Genomic DNA, 25,353 nt, shown 5'->3' with positions numbered 1-25,353 from the left:
TTTTTTTTTTTTCTTCTAACGGTATGATAGTAGGCCATTTGATTATTTTTATGGCTTTAACTTTACAACAATGAAATATTCGTAAATTTTAAAAAGTATTTTTCTTTATTTGATGCGGGTGGGATACTGGAGAAATGAAAGGTCAAACACCTATTGAGGAATCCATACTTGTCTATATATTGTGTACTTTTATTTCAAGAACTGATTTAAAATTCCTAAAAGGATGCTATAATAAGTTATTATGCCATTTTACAGACTGAATTAAGTGAATTTCAGGGAGGTATGAAACTTGCCTAAGGCTATCCAGCTACCAAGCGGTAGAAGTGAGAATTAAATCCAGGTATACCTATCAAAAAAAAAAAAAAAAAAAAAATTATGCTATATATATGGAATCTAAAAAAAAAAAAAAAGTGGTCATGAAGAACCTAGGGGCAAGACGGGAATAAAGACACAGACCTACTAGAGCATGGACTTGAGGATACAGGGAGGCGGAAGGGTAAGCTGGGAGAAAGTGAGAGAGTGGCATGGACATATATACACTACCAAATATAAAATAGATAGCTAGTGGGAAGCAGCCGCATAACACAGAGAGATCAGCTTGGTGCTTTGTGACCACCGAGAGGGGTGGGATAGGGAGGGTGGGAGGGAGGGAGACGCAAGAGGGAAGAGATATGGGGATATATGTATATGTATAACTGATTCACTTTGTTATAAAGCAGAAACTAACACACCATTGTAAAGCAATTATACTCCAATAAAGATGTTAAAAAAAAAAAAAAAATAGCATTGGGAGTTCCCTGGTGGCCTAGTGGTCAGGATTCCAGGCTTTCATGGCCGTGGTCTGGGTTCAATCCCTGGCCAGGGAACTGAGATCCCGCAAGCTGCACGGCATGGCAAATGAACGAATGAGTGAATGAATGAATTGAATATATAAATAAATAAAGAGAATATTAAAACAAAAAAAAAAAAAAAAATTACAACCGTGGTTTTTTGCAGAAATAGTCAAATCCACCCAAAAATTCATATGCAATCTCAAGGGAGGCTGAATGGCCAAAAAAATCTTGAGAAAAAATAAAGTTTAAGATCTCATATTTCCTTATTTTAAAACTTACTACAAAGCCACAGTAATCAAAACAATTCAGTACTGGCATAAAGACTGATGTATATACCAATGTAGTCATATACAGGGCTCAGAAATAAATGCTCACATATATGATTAAGTGATTTTCAACAAACAGAGCTGGGAAAACTGGATATCCACATGCAAAAGAATGAAGTTGGACCCTTACCTTACACCATATAAAAGCAACCCAAAATGGATCAAAAACCTAAACAGAAGAGATATTAGAAGAAAATATAGGGAAAAACTTAATGACATTGAATTAGGTAATGGTTATGAAAAACACAGGCAGCAAAAGCAGAAATAAATAAACTGGACTATATCAAAATTTGAAACAGTTCATCAAGGGACATAATCAACTGAATATAAAGGCAACTCACAGAACGAGAGAAAATATTTGCAAATCATATATCTGATAAGGGATTAATATCCATAATATATAAAGAACTCCTACAACTGGAAAAAAACTTGATTAAAAATAGGCAAAGGAAAAAAAAAATAGGCAAAGGGCTTGAATAGACATTTCTTAAAATAAACATCCAAATGGCAATCAAGCACATGAAAAGATGTTCAATATCACTGATCATTAGGGAAACGCAAGTCAAAACCACAACGAGATTATCACCTCACACCCGTTAGAATGGTCACTTTCAAGAAAAACAGACGCAAGGGTATAGAGAATTTGGAATCTTTGTGCACTATTGTGCAAATGTAAAAAGGTGCAGCTGCTGTGGAAAACATCATGGCAGTTCCTCAAAAAGTCAAACATAGAATTACCATGTGATCCAGAAATCCCACTTCTAAGTATATACCAAAAAGAATTGAAAGCAAGATCTTGAAGAAATATTTGTACACCCATGTAAATAGCAACATTATTCACAATAGTCAAAAGGTAGAGGCAACCCAAGTGTTCTTTGACAGATGAATGGATAAATAAAAGGATAAACAATGGGATGCTATATAGCCTGAAAAAGAAAAGAAATTCTGACACTTGCTACAACATGGATGAATCTTGAGGATATAATGCTAAGTGAAATAAGCCAGTCATAAAAAGTCAAATATTGTATGATTACACTTATGTGAAGTACCCAGAGGAGTCAAACACAGAGTGACAGAAAGCAGAAGGGTAATTGTCTGGGGATGGAGAAAGGGGGAAATAGGGAATTGTTTAACGGGTACAGAATTTCAATTTTGCAAGATGAATAGAGTTAGGGATGTTGGTTGCACAACAATGTGAATGCATTTAATACTACTGAACTGTACACTTATAAATGGTTAAGATGGTAAATTTTATGTTATGTGCATTTTACCTCAGTTAAAAAAATTAATGCAATTGAGGAAAACAAATGTTTCTAAAAGAATGATGCTGCTGTGAAGCTTTGCTTCCAAACTTCAATTTGGGATCATTTTCTTCTCCATCACAATGTCAGGCACATCGGTATCAGCCTTTCCCCATTGTCCTCTCAGAGCCATAGGAGTCAACCCAAGTGTTGATAGAAGATTAACGTAGCTCAGCTCTGTGGCCAAGTGGTCTGGCCGGTCCTTCACCCTTAAATTAGAGTCCCCACAGCTGCACGAGCTCTGGCTTGCCCTGCCCTGCACACCATGGTGGAGAACACATGGGCTGGAATCCTGCACACTGGCTGCGTCTGACCAGAGGGAGAGCAAGACCTAAGCTCAACATCTTCCACCCCCACCCCCTAGCTTCTCATCTCCATCCCCCAACCCACGGAAGGGAGCCTGGGGAGATGTCAGGAGTGTAGATGTCCCTCCACTGGGGCAATGAGGAGTATATATTCTCCCCCAAAGAGCTACTTGGCAAATTAAAACTTGCCCCAGGGGCTTCCCTGGTGGCGCAGTGGTTGAGAGTCCGCCTGCCGATGCAGGGGAGACGGGTTCGTGTCCCGGTCCGGGAAGATCCCACATGCCGCGGAGCGGCTGGGCCCATGAGCCATGGCCGCTGGGCCTGCGCGTCCGGAGCCTGTGCTCCGCAACGGGAGAGGCCAAAACAGTGAGAGGCCTGCGTACCACAAAAAAAAAAAAAAAAATTGCTCCAACCCCTGTTTTCAAAGTTTTATACAGAATTACACAAAGGGCAAGAGAAAGCAAACAGTCTTCTTTATGTCCCCTTCCTGGTTACCCCCATTTCCCTCCACAGGATCTGAGGATGACTCAAAAACTTAGCACATAGCAAGCACCATATTTTTTAGAAGGCTTGTTTGAAAATAATTGCTCCAAAGTATCACCATGACCTTGCTGTCAATGGGGTGTGGGGTTTTTTGGTGATGAGGTTTTCTTAATCCTAATGGGACTTCACTATCTTTGAAGCCTAAGGACTTAAAGAAACTGAGGACTTGTGTGCAAATAGAAAGCATAACCAATGTGTCCCCTCCACACACGTCCCCTCTCTGGGCAGAGTAAATCTCTGGGCAGATTTACTCTGCTCAGAGAGGGGACGTGTGTGGAGGGAACTTTTTTTTTTAATGAATTTATTTATTTATTTACTTACTTACTTATTTATTTTTGGCTGCATTGGGTCTTCACTCCTGCGTGCAGGCTTTCTCTAGTTGTGGTGAGTGGGGGCTACTCTTCGTTGCAGTACATGGGATTCTCACTGCCGTGGTTTCTCTTGTTGTGGAGCACCGGCTCTAGGCGCACGGGTCTCAGTAGTTGTGGCATGTGAGCTCAGTAGCAGTGGCTCGCGGGCTCTAGAGTGCAGGCTCAGTAGTTGTGGCGCACAGGCTTAGTTACTCCACAGCATGTGGGATCTTCCCGGACCAGGGCTCGAACCCGTGTCCCCTGCCTTGGCAGGTGGATTCTTAACCACTGCACCACCCGGGAAGTCCGTGTGGAGGGAACTTTTGATTGGTCAGTGGCATCCAGGAGCAGTGAGGCCAGAGATGCTGGATCTCCTCCCCCAGCTCACCCTTTTGTATTTGCAGTTGGAGGTTGAGGCTAAGGGTCTGGGTACATCTGCATAAGCACATCAGGGCTTCAGAAGTAAAGAGATGGAAATCCCCAACCCCTTCTCCTTGAAGCATGGAGTTATTGAAACACACCAGATGGACTAGAGTAGGACTGACCTAGACCGAATGGCAGGAAAGGAGGGCAAGTTCCCTGAAAAAAAAAAAAAAAGGCTCTAATGGAATAGGGCCCAGACTCCATGCCAGAGCTCTGTAAAGGGAGAACAGTTCTGGAAGTGTAACTTGCTTGTCTCTCCTGCTAACTCACTCTCCCTAATGCAGACAAGGGGGATAAAAGGCTTCCTGGGAGTAAGAAAGAAGGGCCGTGAGGCCTGCAGCCCGGGCTTTCTTACAATGAGGTGTCCCAGAGTCTCCCTGATGAAGAAACATCCTCTCTCCCAGGTGGCCGCCCACAGCTTGGACAATCTCAAGAGGCCCACTGCAGTGGCCTTGGAAGCAGGGAAAAAGCTAGGTAGACTGATTCTCCAAACCGAGGCTCCAGGAAAAGGCTGAATATTTTATAATAAACATAACCAAAAATTACTATTGAAATCAGTAGAGATTTTCCCACAAAGCCGTGCCATGTTCACCTTAGTCTTGGCATCCCCCGTGCCCCACGGCCTGCCCTGAGAACTCGGGGGCCTCAGCTCCAGCAGTGTGGGCTAATGTGTGGGTCTCAAGGTCAGAAGTGCCAGTGGGTTTCTTCCGGTGGCATAGTCCCCACCCCACCCCACACCCTGGAGGTGGCTCGTGGGCCTTCTATAAAGTGGAATGAAAGATCCTTTTGGTAGTCCAACACTAGTCAACATATTCCCAGTCTCCACTCCAGAAATCCCATCAAATTCCTTCCATAGCAGATGGAGCATCTCCCTCCGGGGCTGCAGGAGTGGAATATGAGTGGAACATGGCATGCAGCAGAGAGTAAAGACATTGGGCCCTTGGTGAGTCTATGGGGCTCTAGGACCAGAAAGACTCATAAGGTGTGGAGCCAGTTTCTGAAACTCAGCAGACCCAGGGCTGGCTGCCAGCATGGGTCACAGGGCCAAGGGGTGGCTTCTGAAGAGCTGGGTTCAGAATCAATTAAGCAACAGGGCTATTTACTGACCACTTTAGATTACATAGAAAAGGAAAAAAAATAATCCACCATGAAAATGAAATCCTGTCAGTAACCCCAATAGGCTTGCCCACCAACTAACAAGAACAAGGTAAATTTGAGCTCAATTTACTCAGATGGATAATAAAACTTTCAATTATGGTTGCATTATTTGTTGCTATATGGTTGAAAGATTAGGTGACCATATGCAAAAAATAGTTTCTTCATATTATAATATTTAGTAATGTCATTTTATTTTTTATATGTTTCATTAAATTGTTTTGTGGCTTTATTATCTACCCAGATGCACAGCCCAGAAATACAATTATTCAGATTTAGAAGCAATAAAATTTGGCATGCATTTTCTCGTATTCAGAATTCCTGCATGTTAAAAAGAAATTATAGCGTTCTTCCCACATTGCACTGCTCTGAGGCCCTCACAGACCCATTCATTAACCGAACACATTACAGAAAGCACACCATTTAGGTTAAAAGGCCCTTCGGATAACAGATATGCATGCACGAAGCAAATATTTCAGTGTAGCCCCGCCTTTTGATTATGACAATAATAGAGGCAAACGGATACGCGTTTGCTGTAATGTGCTGCTCGGTGATGGATCCACTGAGTGGTGAAAACTCTGATTGCAAAGCAGCACACAGAGAAAGCATTATGACAACAAAACCTATCTTCGTAACTATCAGGAAGTGGGAGTTTTACTACTTGGAGAAAAATGAAAGCTTCCTGGGGAATTGTATTTCAGAAGAGTTCTGTAATATGTGAATCCTAAACATATTTCAGCTGCCCATGGAGCGGTGGGTGTAGACAGATAAGGGTTGAGGGATGGTGGCCACTCAGCTCAGAAATATTTCTTCCAAGTCACTACCTAGGGCTCAGAAGCCCCCTATTAAAATTCAATCAGTTCCTTGGGGACATTTGTCTACCACTGGGACACTAACATGTGTTTAACAGACGGTTCCTTGAAATCATGGGAACCAAAATGCCACTACATCAAGCCATATAACACAAGACTATGTCAAGTTGGTTTTGTTCTGGGGACAGTTAATAGTGTTAACTGGGGGGAGGTGTCAAAAGAGGGAAAAGAGGGTAACAAAATGTGATCTTACACACAAAATAGAGGAAAAGATAAATTACAAATCGAAAAAATATATTTGCGACACATACCACCAACAAAGGATTAGTATTGAGGATATACAAAGAACTACTATAGGTCTGTAAGAAAGGAGCAAACAAGATGATAGAAAGAAAAGGACAGAAGACGTAAAGAACCATCTCACAGAAGGCAAAACACAAATGGCCAATAAATATTTGAGGAAATATCAAGGAAATGCATAACGAGTTGCATCTGATTTCCATTTAATTGGCAAAATTAAGAAAGATGACACTGGGCTTCCCTGGTGGCGCAGTGGTTGAGAGTCTGCCTGCCAATGCAGGGGACGTGGGTTCGTGCCCCGATCCGGGAGGATCCCACATGCCGCGGAGCGGCTGGGCCCGTGAGCCATGGCCGCTGAGCCTGCGCGTCCGGAGCCTGTGCTCCGCAATGGGAGAGGCCACAACAGTGAGAGGCCCACGTACCGCAAAAAAAAAAAAAGATGACACTAAATATTAGAGACAATATGGATCCAGAGGATTGCCACGGGGAGAGAAAATTGATAAAATCTCACTGGAAAAGAATTTGGCATTATCTTATAAAGTTAAATAGTCATATATCCTACAACCCCCAAATTCTGTTTCTGGGTATATACTCAAGAGAAACGGGTACATAAGTGTACCCGGAAGGATGTACAAAAGCATTCATAGCAATACTATTCTCGGAAGAAAAAATCTGGAACAATTCCAAATGGATAAGGAAATTCTAGAGTACATCACAATGAAACATTGTAAAGCACTCAAAAGTAATGAACGGCAGCTACACACAACTATGTGGTTGACTCTTGGCAATACCATATTGTTGAAAAATGTTAGTTCCAGGAGACTACAGACAACATGATTTCTTTTTCTGAAAACTTTAAAACAACCAAGTAAGCACTATAGTGTTAGAGATGCACATATGTAATAAAACTATCTTTTAAAGGGGATGATGAGCACAAGATCCATGTGAGTCCAGCAGACTATTCGGGTCTAATAAAATTGGGCACATGGGTGGTTGCTCTGTTGTTCTCCGAAGTTTTCTGTATGGTTGAAATATTTCGTAATAAATTATTTTAAAAGCAGTACTTTAACATCAGACAGGCCTGCTGTATTGGAGTTTTCGTCCTCTTACCAGCAACCGTAGATGAGACACTTGAACTTTCCAGTTAAAGATCTCAGTTTCCTTATGTGCAAAACTGGAGCAGTAATAATGCACACCAATGTGTAAAGGACATCGTACAGGGCTTTGCAATAGCTATTACTTTAAAAAGCAATTTTTTTTCTGTTAATAATAATATAATTAATGTAATTATTTTCCTTCTCCTATACATAATGTCCTTACCTCTACCAAAAAAAAAAAAAATAAAATAACAGGTCAGTCATATCGAGCCTTTTGACCTAATTGATGTAGCACATGCTTTGGGACAGTGTGTGAGATGTATTTACTTACAAGAAGGCTGGGCAGGTCCAGGCTTGGATGAAACCTAAAGTATGAAAGGTAATAAGTATTGGTGCCCACACATCCATCGGCGTTCCCTAAGAGCTCCAAAGCCTCTACCTGCTGCCTTATCTCTGCTATTTCCTATTTAGGAGTTAACAGATAACAGAGGTGTGTGAGTATTCCTGTGTTTTGAGAGAGGATTCTTAGAAATAAAATATCTTTCAGATCCAAAGTCCTGATATAAATAGCAGATTAGATTCTGCCCTAAACCCCCTCAAATCACACCAAGTAGAAATTTCTTGTAAAACAGGACTGGAGCTGGGAATGCAAAAGTCATGTGCCCTGACTTCTGAGCCAATATTCCTGCATTTATACACACACACACACACACACACACACACACACACACACAATTTTCTCACCCAACCTCTGCTTCTACATGTAAGTAGAGCCATCTAGAACAGGCTGAACATTGTATCCTGATATCCTGTTGTGGTCTGCAGAGTAAAGGTCTTGTCCCTGGAAGTACACATGGTCTCCCTTGAGAGGGACAATCATCCCAGAGTCAGTTATCCAAAGAGTTGGCAGGTTCCCGAAAGGCAAGCCTCAGGCAGGGAAGAGAATCTTGTTTCTCTCAGAGCCTCATTTTATAGGCTCTGTTCTTCAAGGAGTCAAGACGCCTGGGGTGAGCTCCTGGGTAATACATGCTGAAGTGATGCCCCCCCCCACCCCGCCCATGGAGACAGGCTGGGAGCCGGAATGAGATGAATCCTTTCGTATCCAAAGAGCAAGCTGTAGCCTTCACATCGATTCTGTAGTGTAGCACCTTCCCTGGGTTGGTTTCTCTTTGGCTTTCTTCCCAGGGACTCAGTAAAGAATTGTTGGAGCACGCCAGCACCGTCCTCCTGTTCCCATGCTTGTCTTGCTAACATGCATTCCTGTGTGAGAATTAGTGGTGGGTCCTCCAATAAGAGCTAATTTTTATGTTTTTAAATTCATAAAGTGAAAACAGGATTATAAAGAATGTTTGAACGTGGAATAACATGTCTCCCTATGACTCATGCCCAGAAGTTCTTACCAAACACCCCTTCCTCCAATGGAGAGACTTTTCCCACTACTACCAACTAGATCAGTGAGTTAGCTCTTTCTGTGTAACAAACCACTCCAAAACTTAGTGATCTGAAACACCACTTATTTTGTATTATCTCACGATTATGTGGGTGGGCAATCTGGGCCAGGCTCAGCAGGGTGGTTCTTCTGCTGGTCTCCCTGGGATCACTTCTGTGGCTGCATAAAGCTCACAGGTGGGATGAGGGCTGCTTGGTCTAGGATGGCCTCATTCACATGTTAGGCAGCTGGTGGTGGCTGTCAGCTGGGGTAGGCAGGGCCACTGGGCCACATGTCTCCAGCAGGCTTGCCCTGTTCATTGACAGTGTGTTGGTTGAGGGTTCCAAGAGCAGCGGGAGAAGACAACTTCAATGTGCAATTGCTTCTCAGGTCTCTGTGTCACATTTAGTAATGTCCCATTGACTAAAGACAAGCACATGGCCAAGTCCAGAGTCGGTTTAGGAGGGTATAAATACAAGAAGGGAATTATCACAGCCACTTTTTTAAACAATCTTCTATACCAGCCTTAAGTAGCCTGGATCTTATTTTATGAGATAGGAAAGAATTTTCCTTGGACACACCACACATCCATACACACTAACATACTTACGTCCACACATGCACACAAAGATTCATTGCATAGTCTCATGTTAAAGGACATGTATGTACACATCACAGTTACACATGCCCCAGACACGGACACATGCCCACAGGAGAGAGTTACATGGAGATACACATAAAGCTGGTCGTGTGTATAGGCACAAAAGACCATTTATAAGGCAAGGTTTTTGCTGTACACACTCCGTTTCATTTTAGCTTTCAGCTTTTCCTTGAGAAAATCTGCCACGGCAAATTCTCGAGGAGGAATCTGCTGCTACAACCCATCCTTTGATATGAAGGGTTAAGCGATTAAAGATGACCCAGCCTGCCAGCTGCAGGCCCGTCTCTGTGGTCTGATTTCTCAAGATGATACAGTTCACTTCCCAGTGGTGATTGCAAGATTTAAATCTAAGTAGGAGAGAGAAAAATGCAATTCTTAGTGCAGTGTTAGAGCACAGCCAGAGACAACATAACCGATGAACAGACAGAGTTTTACAGAATTGTTTAACCATTTCACCGGATGGAAAATAAGGAGATGCATTTTCATAGAGCTTCAGAGCTGCAGGACCTTAAGAGGTCCCCTGGTCTAGAACTCTGAGTATCTAAAATGGATGTGCTCTGTTCTAGAAAAGATATGGCTTTTTAAATAAAGATCTCTTCATTCTCTACTGAAAGCATATGACTTTGTCCTATGTTTTCATATCTCTATGCATATATTATCAACAATTTATAATTAATAAGTGTTTACATTCATAAAGTTTTAAAGTAGTATTATGGGAAAATATATTTAAAGTACGATTACATGTATTTTCATTTCTCTCACATTTTTTATGACTATGGGGGGAAAATCTTTTTTTCTACAGGGGCAAAATTTCTAGAGAATGTGTATCTGAAGAGCCAAAAGGGGTTTCAAATATGGAACATTCTTATAAGCTCACCAAGTCTCCCCGTAGACTCCCAGCCCAGGACAGATCTGTAATTCCACTCTGCAACTCCCCATGTGAACCACCTTTAAAACTGATCCCCCTACTTAATGCTTTCTGGATCCAGCCAAGTTCAGCCCTGCCCTCTCCCTTGCCTAAGCCCACTTGGCAGATGGATCACACCCAGTGTCTCAGTCTTTTTGGGCTGCTATAACAAAGTACCCTAAACCAGGTGGCTTAAACAACAAACATTTATTTCTCACAGTTCTGGAGGCTGAGAGTCCGAGATCAAAGTGCCAACAGATTCGGTGTCTGGTGAGGGCCAACTCTCTGCTTCCAGATGGCTGTCTTCTCCCTGCGTCCTTGCATTGCAGGAGGGGCAAGGGAGCTTGCGCTCTAGAGCCTGCGAGGCACAACTACTGAGCCTGTGTGCCACAACTACTGAAGTCTGCGCACCTAGAGCCCGTGTGGCACAACAAAAGAAGCCACTGCAGTGAGAAGCCAGTGCACCACAACGAAGAATAGCCCCCCACTCGCACGAATAGAGAAAGCCCACACACGGCAACAAGGACCAAACACAGGCAAAAATAAATAAATAAAATAATTTTTTTTAAAAAAATGATAGACTAGGGAACCGCAGACCTCCTGAATGATGTACCTCAACATCTCCAGGTTCCTTTACAGCCAGGAGAAGCCCCCATGGTGTGACTGTCACACACACACACACACACACACACACACTCAGAGAATGGGTCCTGCTCTGACGAACTGATACAGTTGCATGTTTTAACAATGCATTAAACATAAATCTATCCAGCAATTTTTTTTAAAGAAGCTTTTAAAAAGGGTACAACACGCTAGTCCAACAATCTATGAAAACGAGAATGGTAAAGCTGGTGATAAATAGAGTTTAAATATGAGTGAGGTGGCACTAACTTCACACAAAAGGCGAGGAAGGTCTGACCCCGCACTCAGAGGCTGTCTTCATCCTCAAAAGTGTATTTCCCCTCACATCACCTCAAATCATTATCCGGCAATCCTGTAGGCCAGGGAGCAGCTGGTTAGAAAACAAAGGTCCAGAGAGAAGAGGTCACAAAGGAGTTGTGCTAGAGGCAAAAGGAGACAGGTCGTGGCTCCTCCCCCATATCTGGAAGGGCACTCCTGGGTCTCCCTGCCTGTCCAAACCTCCATCTCCCCCAGCACTGCCCTCAGGATGAAAGCCATATCCCAAGTTTCCAAAGGCAGGGTCTGAGTCTTAGATGCTTAGATGCTTCCCATCTACCCTCAGAACCTAGCATGGAGGGGGCTATACACTGGGCCCTCTGGGGTGGAGGCTGTGGTCAAGCATATGGAAGAGTCCCTCGAATTCTGCCAAATACAGCTCCAGGGAGGCGGCAGCCCGCAGAAGCTGCCAGGAAGGGGTGGGCGGGGATCTGCTCAGAGGGTTGGACACACCCCTGCTTGGAGTTTAGAATGAAGCATATGCCTGCCCAGTGCCCCTCAAGCTCCAAGGCTGGGATTTCATACTTCATTCTCTGCACTTGAAAATGCTTACTTTGAAGGGAAGGAAAAAGTCAACAAAAAACATCAGCCCATTGCTAAGCCACGAGAGCTGACTACGTTCCTGCAGCCTGTCTTGGGCCAACCATCCCAGAGAAGACAGGAGTACAAAGCGCCCACCATTTGGAAGCTGACGGAGCAGTTTGGGAAGTCAACACGTTCACGGACATGAATGAACAGTGAGGTTCCCATCGGAGTTCTCAGCCCTTAAATGCTCTCGGGTCTCCGAGTTCAGATCTCTGAAAAGATGTGAGGGCATAAAAGCCAGAAGGGCTTTCGTGGGAGGTTTGAACCTGGGCCTGAGCCTCAAAGAATGAGCAGGTTGGGATGGGGTGTGTGATGAGGTACAGGGGGCCATCACAGGCACAGGAAAGAGCTACAGCTCAAAGGAGTCCAGTTGGAAATGAAACAACAGACGCTGCCTGGCCAGGGTAAAAGGTTTGAATCGAGAGACAGAAAAGATACTGGAGGGTCAGCAGGTTCCGATCACATGGCCCTTGAATGCCATGAGGAAGAAGCTGACCTGTTCATCCACTTGGCAGGGAAAACAACATCAATGGCTCCCCCTTGGTCCTTCGGCATTTAGCGGAAATGGAAAGGAACACAAGTGAGATGGGAAATCGAAGACCGGGATGGTACCAAGGCCTAGTATTGGACCCAAGGCCCTTGCAAATGGTCCCAGTGCAGATCCAGTCTGTCCTGTAGTCACTAGGGCAGTTCTGGAAGCTGGTAGTGTCCTGATGCTGCACTGCACCTCCCCCAACACGCTGCAAGCTCTTCTCAGATGGCCGTGCTTAGGCAGCTCCAGCCTTAACCATGCAGGATCACGAGTGGTGGCAGCACCAACGAGGAGCCCCTGGCCGGTCACAGAACCTCAGGTAGGTGTGGGGACAGGCTGCTTGGGTTCACTCGGGGACAGTTGTTTAACTGCTGCCCCGTCTCCCTCTGCCAAGGGTAGGAGATGGGGCTGGATGGAGGTGATGTCCTAGGCGGATGGAGCCAGAAACTCTTTGATACTGAATACCTCTCTGCAGAGTATAAGAGGGATAAAAGAAAATTAGAATTAAGACGATGAATATAAATCTGGTAAAATAAGTTATTCATTTTTCATTTTCATTGCATACCAGGCAATATGGTATGTAGCTTGACTGTGAAGACCAGTTGTAGGAGAAAGCAGTAACGATCTGGGAGACATCTGGATGGCCCATGAAGAGTCTCCCCAGTCCACCTGCCCCCATGCCTTCACTCCATTTTTCCATTAGACCTTTACTGATACACGAATGCCCCATTAAAAACTCCACAGGTATTTTTTGGATTAATATTCTTTATTTCAATTTTTATTGAAATATATTTGACATATGTCATTGTGTAAATATAAGGTGTACATGTTGATTCGATACATTTGTATACCATAATATGATGGCCATTGTAGCAGTAGTTAACACCTCTATCATGTCACATAATTATCATTTCTTTTTTTCCTTTTTTTTTTTTAATTTTTGGCTGCGTTAGGTCTTCATTGCCGCTTGCAGACATTTTCTAGTTGTGGCGAGTGCGGGCTGCTCTTCGTTGAGGTGCGCGGGCTTGTCATTGTGATGGCTTCTCTTGCTGCGGAGCATGGGCTCTAGATGCACGGGCTTCAGCAGTTGTGCACAGGCTTCGTTGCTCCGCGGCATGTGGGATCTTCCCGGACCAGGGCTCGAACCCCTGTCCCCTGCACTGGCAGGCGGATTCTTAACCACTGTACCACCAGGAAAGTCCTTAATTATCATTTCTTTTTTGTGGTGGGAATAATTAAGATCTAGTGTCTTAGAAGTTTGATGATTATAACACGATATTGTTGTTTATATTCACTTTACTCTGCATTAGATCTCTAGGATGTATTTATCTACTAGTTCCAAGTTTGTACCCTTAAACAACACTTCTTTTTACTCCCCCAGCCTGTAGCCCCTAGTAACCACCATTTTACTCTCTGTTTTCAGGAACTGGCTTTTTTAGATTCCACATATGAGTGATGTTATATTATATTATACAATGTCCTCAAGGTGCACCCATCTTGTCACAAATGGCAGGATTTCCTTCTTCCTCGTGACTGAATAATATTTCATATATATCACCATATTCATTCATCTGCTGATGGGTACTACGTTGTTTCCATATCTTGGCTATTATGAATAATGCTGCAACGTTACTGGAGCATGGGGGTACAGATAGCTCTTTGATATCCTGTTTTCATTTCCTTTGGGTATATACCCGAAGTGGAATTCCTAGATCATATGGTAGATCTATTTTTATATTTTTGAAGAAACTCCATGTTGTTTTCCATAGTGGCTGCACCAATTTACATTCCCACCAACAGTGTACAAGGGTTCCCTTTCTCTACACCCTCATCAGCACTTTATTTCTCTTGTCTTCTTGATGAGAAACTGCAGTCTGGTTTTACCAAGCTACTTGGGGTTTCCCCAACATTCCCCAACACATCATGCTCCCCGGTCACCAATCTTTCCACTGGCCACAATGCCTCCTTCCCTTGTCTGCCACGTAGACATCTGCTCCTTCCTGACTCAGATGAAACCTAGCCTGGGCTGCTCCCACAGTGCTGCATCCATCCCTCTTTATCACCTGGCTCATTGTTCTGTGATGATCTGTGTAGATGCCTGTGCCTCCTTTCCCCCACAGGAAGTCTCCGAGAACAGAGGTCATGTTTTATTTTGTATTCCTAATGATTGAGTCCTAAATGTAAATGCTAATACCTTTATCTCCTGCTGGTATTTCTCCTGGGCCAGTTTGTGAAAATGGGCAGGATTTGATGCAAGAGAGTATCAGGAACTAGACAGGAAGTCATGCCTTGGGGGAACAGACATGCTTCTTCATCTCATCGGTGAGGTAGGTGACCACATACAGTATAAACTGGCAGGGGCTTAGGAAGGGTAGGATACTCACATGGAGAGACCCTCCCAACCTGACCACTGACACCTAAAAGAGTAATAATAGTCACAATAAGGTAAAGAGTCTGGTGATATTGACTATCCATTTGCCTGCTTCCTGTGGCCCAGGTGCTACACTAAGCATCTGACATGTCTGATCTCATTCAATCCATACAACAAAACTGGGAGGTAAGTTATACTCATCCCAACTCCATAGGTAAGGATGCTGAGCCTCAGAGCAGACACATAACTTGTTGATGGTCATGCAGCTGGCCACCGGAAGAGTCGTGATTCAAATCCACTCATCTACCCCAAAGCTCTTACTTTCCACTGTGTTGCCGAACAAGAAGTCAGGCTGAAACTGCAGGTTTCATTTGGTGGGAAAACATGTTTATGCACAGTTACACTGTCTTCCTCAAATCCTTTCAGACCATAACAAGGCATTAAATAAGTAATCATAAATAGGGATTTTAGTAAATTCACATCCACACACGCTTGCCTAAAGCCAGTTCTTCCCCTGAGCGAGAGCCTCCCTGTGGGGCGGGAGGTGCAGGTGCCAGACTCCTGAAGGAGATGACGTGAGGGAACAGGCAGGTGGTGGGAGGGGGAGAGGATAGAAGGCTGTGAGTGGAAGCTGCTGGAGAAGGCAGCTCCCAGTCCTGCAGATTCTGTCTTGACAAAGCCCCTCTGCCACCCGCAGCTACTGTTGGGATTCAGAACCTTGCTTACCCCACCCAACTGTCTGCAGTTGCCTCACAAGGATTCCCCTGCTCTTAGCCCCATCCATCCCAACACAATTCTCTCCTCAACACAGCCTGACCTCACTGAAGCACAGCCCAGATGTGCTCCAACACATTCAGAGACTCCCACTACCTTCTGATTGAAGTCTCCAATCAGCAGCTTAGCTCAAGGACTATGATACTCAGCCTCCAACCAACCAACCAGATTTGTCCCCCCGCCCCGTTACTGTTTCAGACACCCCAGGCTTCAGCTTCAGGCCCAGAACATGACTCACTGCATCCCAAATGAGCCTTGCTCTTCCCACTCTTCTTTCCCTTCTCCTAAAACACCACTGTCTTCTCTTAGGCTGCCAACAAACATTTGTAGAGCACCTACTAGGAATCAGGTACAGTGTTGGCTTGTAACATCAGGTTTCTCCTTCAACACTTAGTGCAAAGGCTGACTTCTGCATGAGGTGTTCATCAGTCTCCTGATGAGAAGTAACTTCATCCTTCTCTATGTGCTCAAATATTTATAACACCTGGCCTTGAGCCACAGGCATACATCTGCCTCCCCCAGCCCTGTAAACTCCATAGGGTCAGAGAGTATGGCATTGATGGCAACGAGCCCCATCATTGATCATGGTGAGCTTCAGTCCAATCTGTATGGACCAATGGACAATTCCAGAGTTCCTGGGTCATCACTCCCCGCTGGCATGTAGAGCACAACAAAGAATATTATTGAAACAATCGCCAAAGTACCAAGGTATGAATTATTTGAAGCATCTAATTATTACAAAGACGTAATAGAAATCATTCAGTGCCCTGGATAATTCTGATTTACCTAACATTCTTCCTATCGTGTACCTACACAATTAAACAGACTATGTGAATCTGTAACACTTGGTGCTATCAGACAGAGTCAATACGCAAGCCACGATGAAGAGGATCAAAATTATACTGTGCATTCCCTCTTGGGCTTAGATTCCAACCTCTAACGGTAAAAATAAAAGTGGATGTCAGGCTTGAGACACATTTGTTCCATCAGCCAGTTGGAAATCATTTATTAAACACCTGCTGCACCATCCTGCAGCTGGGCTATGAAGTAAATGGACACAGTTCCTCCCTCCACGTGTTTCTGCTCTGGTCAGGAATACAAGACTTACTCATGAAAAAACCAAGCTAAACAACACACAAGCAAGGTGTAAATTAATAATATGAATGCTGAGGAAAAATCAAAGTAAGAGAAAAGTCCAGAAAGTTGAGAGTAATCAGGAAAGATGCATTGGAACCATCTTACTTTCTCAGTAGAGACGAGCAATGAGCCTCAAAAATCCCTGTATTAACCATCTTAAGGTGTCAGGTCCAGATGGTTCTGGTGGAGAAGGAGATCCTCTGTGTAGGGCATCTAATCCTTTAGGCCTTTCACTTATTCACATATTTCCCAATTCATTACTCAGTAAATATTTGTTGAGTACTTACCACACGCCAGACCCTGTGCTAATGCCCAGAATATGGTGGTGAACCCCATGGTCTTTGTGAATTAGTGGGGTTTGGAATGTACCACAAGAGAGGGTCTTTTTAATTTTGGAACTTTACGCCTTCAAATGTAAGTTGATATTCAAGTGAGTTGAATTCCTAGGCATAGAATAGATGATGATTGGGATGGAAGGGTGGTGGTTCAGGGGCAGGTTGGATGGCAGGAGGAAACCTTACTGAGACCAAATCCATCATAATTTATAGCATTTCAAGGGTTAGAGGTTTGGGGGCAGCCATGGAGAAGAAGTAAGGGAAGAAGCTTCTGCCTAAGAAATAGAGGCCACAGAGGGTTCTGCGCCAGGGTCAGCCCCCACCCCCAAGCTGAGACTTGGCATTGCTGGCATGGATGGCAGAGCCAAGAAGTGCAAAAACAATCAAATGGGGCTGCCATCAATGAGGAAGCATCGTGCAATGCCAGCACTTGATTTGGAAAGTATTCATAAGGCTTTCTTGGCTAGGATATTTAAGACAAAAATAGAAATATTCTCATCAATGATTTATAAGATTGCTTTAGCGAGATGGGGCAGAACCCAGTATAACAAAGAGCAGAAAAGCAGCCTCCTAACTTGTCACTGGGCTGGAGAACATGGGCCAGAAGAGAGAGAGGCGTGAGCGGCTGCTTCTTGTTCCTATCATAGAAATCAAAGCCGGGAAAATCTACCAATTTAGCCAGTCTGAACCTCAGAACCCAAGCCACTTATTGGAATCTTCCAACTGCAATTTTATTCTTCTCTGGGGTAGAAGTCTCCAGAGGTGATATCTGAAAGGTGCACGTGTATTATAGAGAATAATAACAGTATGAATAAATTAGCAGCCAATCAGATAGAAACATTATTCCAAACAGAAAGCATCTCTTCTGGATTCTACCCTTGGAAGAGGTGGAGACGGGGACCAAGGAATGAAACAAGAACAGATTTAGAAAGAGCAGAAAGTGAGAGAAAGCCTTCCCACAATAAGGTAAGGTCATTTCACAGTTACGTGCTGAGCTTATTATAAGCCCATTCCTGGATTCTCTTCAGTTATGCACAAACGGACTCCATCTCCTGGACTCTCCATTGGAAGCATATGGGATGGGAGAGGAGAAGTCACTCATTTCAGACCAGCGCCTCACGCCTGTTGACCAGTCTCCAGTCCCTGATACCTCCTGCCTCCACCCCATCATACCCGAAGCTCCCCAGCCAATCGTCCTGAAACTCAAAATCTCATCAAGGCACCACTGTAATGGGGACAACTTTCTGCACCCTATTCCTCAACTACAAGATCAAGATCCTACTCAGACTGACATGTTGGAAGCTCTCCAGTCATATAAGGATTTATTGTGCACACAGGATGCCAGGCTCTGGGGTGCAAAATTGAACAAGAAAGGCACACTTGTGCCCTTGAGGAGCTTACAGTCTACCAGGGCTGGGGGGAGCAGGGAGGAATCAACCAGTAAATTAATCAATTAATAACAATTGTGCAGATGGCTGTAAAAAGGAGAGTGAGGATGAGAATTGTACCATCTGAGACTGAGGGACCCAGCACAGGGGGAAGGGGGAAGTGACAGAAGACAGGCTTAGAAGGAAAAGCAGAGGGGACAGGGTGAGTTATGAGGGTCCTGGAATAACAAGCCTAGGAGTTGGGCACCATCCCAGACGCAATGGGGAGCCACTGAAGGCTTTTGAGGAGGGAGTTGGCAAGACCAGATCTAGGATTTAGAAAGCCCATTCTGTCTGCAGAATGAAGTGCATGTGGGTCAGAGAAGGCAAAGCCAATGGCAAAAGACCAGTTAGAAGACTATAGCAATAGCATAAGTGAGCAAGAATGCAGGCCTGACAGGGAGGAGGTGAAGATGTGGAGAGCTGGCAGGACTTGGCGGCCAAGGGCATCTGTAGGATGAGGGAGAGGATACAGTCAAGAGTGATTCACATTTTGGCTGAGATGACTGGGTAGATCATGGGGCCAAAATAAGAACCTCAAGTGGGGGGGATATTTTTTCTCATGGGAAGAGAGAACCCCTGAGTCTGAGAGTCTTTTGATGGAAACGTCCAGAAGTTGTAAGTAAGAGGCTGAAGCTCAGGAAGGCAGAGGAGACTGACTGTGCATGTTCGACTGGGACCTTCAGCCTGGGACAGGGAATTACCATCCTGTGTGAGAATGTAGTTCCCTAGGAGACTGCAAGGCCTTAAAAAAGAAAATTCAAGGCTGGGACTGGGGTAACCCAGCATTTGAGGACTGGACAGAGAAAGGGCTCAGTCGGGGGACTAATGAGAAGTAGTAGGTGAACAAAGAGAGAACAGTGTGTTTCTTAAAAGAGAAAAAAGATGGTTCAAAGAAGTGATTAGTGGCATTAACACGAAAACTAAAAACGTAGCCACTGGATTTAGCCAAGCAAGCCACTGATGACATTAGTAAGAATAATTTTGGTAAAGTGGGAGAGACAAAAGCCAGTCTGAGCATATTACAGAACAAATGAGAAACAAAGAAGTAGAGAAAGCAAGGGTAGCCACCTATTTCAAGACCTCTGGCACAGGAAAGGAGAGAGATGGGGACATCTTGAGAGAAAGGAGTCATGGCAGGACTTTTTAAAGGAATTGGCCCATTGTTAGGCAGACCCAAGAGACCTCAGGATGCTAGAGGATCGATTCCTCCAAGGCGTGTGGCAGTGAATAAGACGACCTCGAAACTCCACGCCAAATCTGAGATTCCTCGCCTCTCTGGAAAATGAACCACATCAAAACAATCATTTTCACAGGGTCTGTTGAGGATAAGGAGACATACTTCAGCATGAGCATCAGGATATCGGGATTAGAAGGGAGCACTTTCCTGTGCATCTTGGATATGAGTCAAGGAGCATGTCTATCTCCCCTAAAAAAAAAAAAAAAAAAATGTAGGTCACATGGCTCAGGCTAGAGAAAGGGACTCAGGAGGGAACCCATTCCCTCCCTCTAAGAGAACATCAGCTCCCCCTGGGAGGGAGCTAGGGAAATAGGATCAGGCTGAAAACAGATTGCACAGCAGCAGAGCTGACCCGCCCTCCCACCTCTGTGCCTCTTTCCCCAGGGCGGAGGCACTGCCCCCCTAGGCTCCCTGTGAACTGGGAAGCAGACAGTGCTCTGTGCCTCGACCTCCGCCAGCACCCATGGGCCCTGGCCTGGCCAGCTGCTGAGACAGCCTTCCTGGGAGGCAGCATCTCCACTGCCCATGCAGCCTCAGCTCCTGGCCCAGGAATACAGAGGAGCGAGAGAGGAGGAAAGACAAACAGGGTGAAAAGGAAATACAAGGGAGAGACAGAAAGAAACAAAGATGTTCAGAACAATGAAGAAACAGCCATTTATAACTACAGGGTAAGTGTGTGTGCACGAGAGAGAGAGAATGAGAGAGAGCCCTGGGTTGTATATCTGACCCTTGAGCAAGTCACTTTACCTCTTTGGATGTTAATTGCCGGATGTGTAAAATGAGAAAAGTGGATTAGAAGATGCCTAAGGTTCCTTTCAGGTGGAAAATCCTGTGTTTCTCAAATTCTGTATCTGTATATATATAGCACCCCCAGAGGCCAGAAGCATTAGCAGCACAAAGAAAATATAATAAACCCCAATAAGGACGAGGCGCTCACCCATGTGTGTGTCTGGCAAACACGTAAACGCATGCACACGTGCGCACGCCCACTCTCTCTCTCTCTCTCTCTCTCTCTCTCACTCTCTCTCTCTCTCTCTCTCTCTCACACACACACACACACACACACACACACACACACACACGGCACACACAGGAGGGTGGGCGCTCTGTTTCAGGGTCTGCCTCTCGGTGAAGGAGGCGGTTAGAGCACATTAGAGCTTACACATAAAACTTGTCTGATCAATTTACAGCCATGCCTCTTCTACATACTAGGAAATGCTAAATCTCAACCAACCTAAATATTTGAAAAATGAATCATTTTAGATTGTCAAGCTTTCTAAGTAGCTAAGGATTTACTCTTCAAATGATCAAAACTAGTTTTAAAAGCCACCCCAGAGGGACATATTTGGTTTTTTGTATTATAACCAGATTGCCGAACCTGGCTTCACTGTAGATTCCCAATAGCGCTGGTTATCCTATTGCCGAGAGCTGTGCCAGGCTGGGCTGGTGTCCCCAGGCACAGCAGCAGGAGGGAACAGACCACAGAAGCCTTCCTGATTTGGGGAGAAGAGCTGGGAGTGGAGACAAGGAAGGGCAGGCGTTCTTGCTACACAGCACATCCCTCCCATCCCAGAGCTGGACCTTAAACAGGAAAGGGTTGGGGGAGAAAAAGCGCATTATCAAAGGAAGCCGAAAGTTGGGCACTGGGCAACACCTCCTGTTTGGGTAGCTCTGGGCAACCTGGGGCCACCACTGGGGTGGGTGGGTATAAAAGGAGAGTGGGTTTAGGCAGAAAGATGGGGTTAAACAGATTTCATCAATTCTTTCTCCCTGTCCATCCCACCTGCCTGAGGTGTGGGAGAATTCCAGAAGCTATCTGGTTGCCGTCTGGGGTGGGAAACACAGGAAGAGACCTAGAAGCCGGGGTCTGCCCCCGCCCCCTGGGTGAGGGAGGATGAGAGGCTGTAGTTGGGTGTAGGAGATGGGGGGATTCGGAGGCTGCCTGTGACCATGACATCCAGCTGGGGCCTGGTGGGCAGGGGAACTTGTCAGCTCCCACTCTAGGACCCCTAGGTTGGAGATCCTCCAGGAGACCATAAAGGCCCAGACAACAGCACAGGGACAGCCTGAGGACCCCTCCCCAGCACAGGTTGTGTAAGTTTCCCCCTACCTCAGATGCCATCTTGGCTAGAAGAGAGAGGGAAAAAAACTCCAAAGACAGAGGATTTGCCCATATAAGACTGATTACCCTGAAAGAAAATGACTGACCACTAACTAACACGTTTGAAGCCTTCCTCTTCCCCTGGCATAAAAGAGCCTGGGCCCTGGGCCGGGAGAGCAAAATCACAGTTAAAGAAAATAAAGGCCACTGCGTGTTTGCCCCTGTCAGTGTTAAGTCCCTGAATGCTGCTGCAAGTGAGAGCTGGCTCTGGCCCTGTCCTCACCTGCTACCCCTGCAGCCCCTAAGCATCTTCCCAGCCCTTCCTGGGAGGTCTCACCCCAGGGCTCAGGGCCAGGGACCCGAGGACAGGGGCATTTCCAGCCTGAGAGGCAGGGCAGTGCTCAGAGAGGCCAGGGAGATGCACCAGTCAGTGTGGGAGGAGGGAGGGTGTGGGCACTGGGTGCTGGCTGGAGGCCTCTACCTCGCTCAGAACCTATGAGTTATGGTGGCACAGAGGATGGAGGGCTGGCTCCTTCTGGAGGCACCAGACCACTTCAGGCCAGCCTCAGACTTAGCTTGTAAGATTTGAGGGGCCAGAGAAGGCCTCAGGCTACCCCAGAACTGTTTCCCAACAAAGCCCTCTTGCTGAGAATCTGTTTCCAAGGCGAAGGACTGAAGAACACAATAGCCTGTGAGAATATTCAGGCAAAGGGTGAACCTGGAAGGAGGCAGGGAGTATCCCCTGGGCCAGGCTGGGGCAGAGCACCAGCCTGGGACCTGGACAGGTGGGCCTGGCCCCTGGACCTCCTCCATGGACCCCAGAGCCCAGTGTGACTGCCAATAAGATCACAGCCAGGGGACCCTCTGGACACAGTGGTCTTGAGAGCTCTCAGCCTCTGGGTCCCTGTGGCCTGACAGCCCAGGAGACCCCTGAATCTACTCATCACAGCCCCTGACAGGCCCCACAGCCCATTGTCACCACTCTGCTCCAGACCATGTGAACACACACACACACAGACATGCTCACAGACAGACGCACAGACACATGCCAAGATGACCAGCACTCTGGATAAAGGGCCTCACTTAGAGTCAGGCCTCCCTCTTGTGGCCTTGGTCATCTTATTATTATTAGATTCTGAGGGGTGTGAAAATACCAACAGCCTCAGGCTCTGCCATCTCTCAGAGGAGGCATGGAACCCACCTGCTCTTTCACAGTCTAGAAACTGACTTTTATCATCACCATCACCACCATCAGAGCCAAGTGGGGTCAGAGAGATAATCCAAGTAGGTGGGTGAGTGCCCTCATCAGGAGCTGCAAGGACCAGGCCCTAGGAGAGATGCTCAGGAGAATACAGGTCGAAGCTGGGAAGGGGAGATGTGAACAATGATGAAAGCTCAACTTTATCCGATCTGCACAAAGAGATGATTTGTGAATCAAAATGGTGGAAGACAGGTGTGCTGCGCCCACATAGGACCAAGGGGACCTGGTTCCAACTCAAGGGCTATAAGGATTCAGAGTAGCAGAGACCAGTGCTACCACAGTGGTGGGGATGGCAGGGTAGGACTTGTTATGAAGAGAGCTGACAGCACTGCGTGAGTTAAATAAGTGAGCCTAAGTAAGTAGAATCAGCCAACCTGATTTTGAATTTTCACTCTGTCACTTCCTGGCTGTGTGACCCTAGAAAAGACACCTAACCTCTCTGATCTTCAGTAACCTGGTATGTAAACTGCCAGTGCCTCCCTTATAAGGATGCAGAGAGGAGGAACTAGGCCGCTATGGGGGCTGGGCAGTCGTAAGCAGCTGGTAGCACCAGATAAGGGTAAACAAAGGCAAGGAGACTTAAATGAGGACCGTGTGTGCATAAATGCAGAGGCCAGAGGAGGAGGATGGCTGTGGACTGCCCAGACGGTCACGCCCCAGAAAGGTGGGGCACCCAGGCTGGACGAGGGTGTGGCTGGAGGGGACACCCCTGAGGCCCCATCTCTGAAGAAGCTACAGCCGTGGAGTTGGCAACGCTGCCAAACAAGTTGTCAGACCAGCCCTTCAGGGCTTTCTTCCCACTGGTCCTGACTCTGATGGAAATCAGCAGGCCGGCGGTTTGGGCCTGGGCAGCGCAACAGACAAGGCCCTGGAGACAGCTTAAGTGGACAATAATTGCAGGTTATTATATACCGGGCTACAGCCAAAAGCCAGGCAGCTATTAAGTGTGATTGGGAGAAATAATCAGGAGAAGGAGGATGGATGTGAGAACCGAGCTGCTCTTTCTGTTCTCAGGGCTGCTCTGAGGCCAGGGCTGTGCAGAGGCAGGATGGAGGTGGGTGGGGGCAGGAGCCCATCTATTAGTATAAGCACCCTACGCTCTGGCAAGCAATTCCATCGTTCCTTGCCTCGGATCCTCCCTGCTTCCCACGATGTATGTAGGGCAAGGATTACTGTCCCTCTCCCATGATTCAGAGAATAAGGTCCAGAAAGGGGAAGCAGACGACCCAATCATACAGCGAGTCTTTCCCGAGTCCCATCAGAGCCTGGATTGAGCCTCTCTGTTATTTGATGGTCACAGAAGTGACTCCTGGCATGAAGTCCATCAAGACCCAGCTCTGCTCTCAGTGGGGTGGTCATGAGGTTGAGCAGGGATCATCTCAGACCTGGGACTGGGAACGGTCGTTAAGACCCAATGCGGGGCTTCCCTGGTGGCGCAGTGGTTGAGAGTCCGCCTGCCAATGCAGGGGACGTGGGTTCGTGCCCCGGTCCAGGAAGATCCCACATGCCGCGGAGCGGCTGGGCCCGTGAGCCATGGCCGCTGAGCCTGCGCGTCCGGAGGCTGTGCTCCGCAACGGGAGAGGCCACAAAAGTGAGAGGCCCGCATACTGCAAAAAAAAAAAAAAGACCCAATGGGGCACAGATTTTTCCGTGTGGATCTCAGTCAGGACAAGAGCAAGGAACTGGGAAATGCAGAGGGGGAAGGTTTATAACAATAAGATTGGTTATTTCTTAGAGCTTTATATATTCATTAGCTCCTTCTCTGGGATAGAAGGAGACCTGGAAGCCCATTTTCTAGATGAGGATACAGAAACCAAAAGCGATTCCGTGACTTGTCGCAGGTGGGGCAGTGATGCTGTCAAAGGCAGGGCCAGTGTGACAATTGCTGGTCTGGGAGCTTGCAGACCACATTCAAGATCTGTCTATTGGGGAAGACTTTGGCAGAGGTAACCTTACCCCGTCCTCTGACACCAGGCCAGAAGGATTTGGGATTTAATCCCTTCTGGCCAGAGTTTCCCATTTCATCAATATCAGAGGAGGGTCTTTCTTTCTGGGCCAAGGATGACATGAGGTTGCCCTTGTAGGATGTGTGGATCACACATTCCCAACCTCCCACCTCCCACCCTCAGCTCCTCAAAGCCCACAACTCAGTTTGGATACGAGAAGGAGGCACCCGCATCCCTGACTCACA

The 25,353-nt window shown here is 46.1% G+C and overlaps 1 pseudogene; it reads right to left on the bottom strand.

Annotated features, from left to right (window-relative positions):
* The window catches only part of LOC113631252 (60S ribosomal protein L12 pseudogene), a 100,688-nt pseudogene extending 88,149 nt beyond the window's left edge, over positions 1 to 12,539 (bottom strand).
* Positions 12,540 to 25,353: the final 12,814 nt, after the last annotated feature.

The sequence above is a fragment of the Aethalodelphis obliquidens genome, unplaced genomic scaffold (assembly GCF_003676395.1).
Source record: "Aethalodelphis obliquidens isolate GAN/ISIS:26980383/991018 unplaced genomic scaffold, ASM367639v1 scaffold32, whole genome shotgun sequence".
Classification (NCBI taxonomy): domain Eukaryota; kingdom Metazoa; phylum Chordata; class Mammalia; order Artiodactyla; family Delphinidae; genus Aethalodelphis; species Aethalodelphis obliquidens.
This window is presented reverse-complemented; position numbering and strand designations above follow the sequence as displayed.